This window comes from Triticum urartu, chromosome 6, assembly GCF_003073215.2.
Source record: "Triticum urartu cultivar G1812 chromosome 6, Tu2.1, whole genome shotgun sequence".
In the NCBI taxonomy this organism is placed as follows: Eukaryota; Viridiplantae; Streptophyta; class Magnoliopsida; order Poales; family Poaceae; genus Triticum; species Triticum urartu.
In genome coordinates this window covers 63,514,410-63,517,328 of record NC_053027.1, presented here as the reverse complement: position 1 = coordinate 63,517,328, position 2,919 = coordinate 63,514,410, and the positions used below count along the sequence as shown (strand labels likewise).

General features: G+C 45.7%; 1 pseudogene; it reads left to right on the top strand.

The window, feature by feature from the left end:
• Window positions 1-464: 464 nt before the first annotated feature.
• On the top strand, window positions 465-2,415 carry LOC125516551 (annotated as a pseudogene).
• The last annotated feature ends 504 nt before the right edge of the window (window positions 2,416-2,919 follow it).

The window sequence follows — 2,919 nt, the reverse complement described above, 5'->3', positions numbered from 1 at the left end:
GCCGGGATGGAGCCGATGGATCCTTGAATCACATAGTGGTCAATAGAGAGAGAAAAACGTGGAAGAACTTTGGTGCTTGCCGTAAGGCACATGAGAGCATTCCACTCACTCATTTTACCCGTGGCAACCCACGGGTGCTATTGCTAGTATATACTCGTAGTACTCCGTAGCCGTATGCGCGGGTTAAGCGGCGCGGCCGAAGCGGGCGTGCGCTGACTGTGAAATGAGATGCACGCCGAGGCACACGCAGAGGCACAGCTCCAAATCAAACACCGTCTCGATCCAAAATCCCCGCAAATCCAATCCCACCTCTGATCCGGCCGCCTTCTTCACACCACTGCAGGGACGGCCGTGTACACTGCCCAGTCTCGCCTCCGTCTGCTGTCCTCCCACCGCCGCCTCGCATTCACCGCCGCTGCATCCTGCCGGAAGGAGCGCGGCCTTCTAGGCTCTAGCCGGCGTCAATGTCGCGCCTCCAGCCCCGCTTTTTCTCCAGCTCCGTCTCCTCACGCGCCAACGAGCTGCTAGACGAATTCAAATATCATCTGGGCTCCGGGACGCTCTGGCCGGAGCTCGCGCACCAACTGTTGGATGAATTGCAGCGCCAACCCGTCCCGGTTTCAGCGCGCGCACTCAACGGCTTGTTTGCTGCCCTCGCGGATGCGCCGCCCTCGGGGAATGTATCCGGTGCACCCGCACTTGTGGTAATGCCATAGAATATTTTAAAAAATTTGAAAAAATTCTAGCATGTTAACACAACATCAATATATGATGTCAGAAAATTTCATATAAAAAGTTGAAATATTTTTTGAGACACAAAAATGACAAATTTAACATCAGTGTGATAATGAGCCAAATCTAAAGCTCAAGTTATGTTATGTACTATTCAGTGTTGAATCTGTCATTTTTCTTTTGGGCGTTATGTTTTGAATTTTGACTTGAAATTTTATGACAATCTACATTGATGTTATGCAAGCATGCTAATTTTTTTTCATAATTTTTTAAACATTTTAAAAGCACAATATGAGTTTGGTGCACCGGTAGCATCACAAACTCCGGTGCACTAGATATTTCCCCGCCGCCCTCGGCCAACTGCACAGATGGCCCTGCCCTCGCCATCAATCTCTTCAACCGCCACCGGATATCACCTGACATTTACACCTACAACATACTAATTGAGTGCTGCCACCGAGCATGCCGCCCAGACCTTGGGCCTGCCTTCTTGGGCCGCCTCCTCAAGACAGGCGTCACAATGAGTGTCATTACCTACAGCAGCTTATTCAAGTGCCTCTGTGACATGAAGCGCACGGAGGAGGCTCAGGACATACTGCTCCACAGGATGCCCGACGACCTGCCTGATGTCATCTCCTACTCAGTAATTCTCAAGAGCTTCTGTGACAATGGAAGGAGCCAGCGCGCTTGACCTGCTCCGGATGATGGCCATTTGGCCAAAAAAGGTGCTGACCACTCTCTCAACGTGGTGTCATACAACATGGTAATGGATGGCTTTTTTAAGGAGGGTGAAGTAAGCAAAGCATGTGATCTATTCCACGAAATGATACAACAGGGGGTTGTGCCTAATGAGGTGACATATAGCTCCATAATCAATGCGCTATGCAAAGCAAGAGCAATGGATAAGGCAGAGGTGATCCTTCGACATATGGTTCATAATGGTGTCCAACCACATGATAGGATATATAATACCCTAATCCATGGATTTTTAACTTTGGGTCAGCTGAAAGAAGCCTTTAGGTTGTTGAAAGTAATGAGAAGCCAAGGTAGTATGCCAAACGTTGTTACTTGCACCTCAGTCATGGACTACCTTTGCAAGCATGGAAGAATCAAAGAAGCTGAGGAAATATTTTATTCCATGGCCGTGAATGGCTGAAAACCAGATATAGTCTCATACTCTATTATGCTCCATGGGTACGCTATAGAAGGATCCCTTGTTCAAATGATTGATCTCTGTGAGCTGATGGCAAGAGACGGAGTTGTACCCAACCTCCGTTGTTTCAACATACTGATTAATGCATATGCTAAGTATGGCAGGATGGATGTGGCCATGCTTTTCTTTGAAGACATGTTGAAGCAGGGTGTGAAGCCTAATGAATTCACTTATTTAACCGTGATATCTGCATTTTGCAAGATGGGCAGGATGGATGATGCGATGGAAAAGTTCAGTGAGATGATTGATATGGGAGTACCACTTGAGACAGAAGTTTACATGTGCATGGTTGAGGGTTATTTTAATCATGGTGATTCCATGAAAGCCGAGGAATTTATTACCAAGATGAAGAACAGGGATATTCATCATAAGCCATGGAAAGGTAATCGATGAACACGGCATCTTTGACTTGGTTACCCATACTGGTGAGAGGCCTCATCCTACTGCATTCACTAAAATTATCAATGGATATTGCTTATCGCCAAGATGGACAAAACATTCAGAGTACTAGCCAAGATGGAGAAAGGCAAGGAATTGATTACTGAAATGAAGAACAAGGACATTCGTCATAGGCCGCAGAAGGGTAACTGGAGAACACAATATCTTTGACATGGTCATAAGTACTGGTGAGAGGCCTGATCTTGTTACATTTACTTAAATGATCGACGGATATTGCCTAGTCATCAAGACAAAAGACGCATTTGGAGTACTGGATGCTATGTTATTACACAGCACTTGTTACTTGCATGGTTATGCTCTCATCATCTTGATATGCTCCAAATGCGTTCTATTTTGATTGTTCTTACTTGGACCAAAATTTGAGGTGTGAATTAAGCCTTATTGTTGTTAGTTGTTGTTTATTGGCAGTGGGATAGTTGTCTAGTTTGGATTTTGTCGAGGCACTGAAATATTTAGGATGGATTGTGAGCTGGCTGATTAGGTGTTGCATGCATAATTCCTTTAGTGTCCAAGTG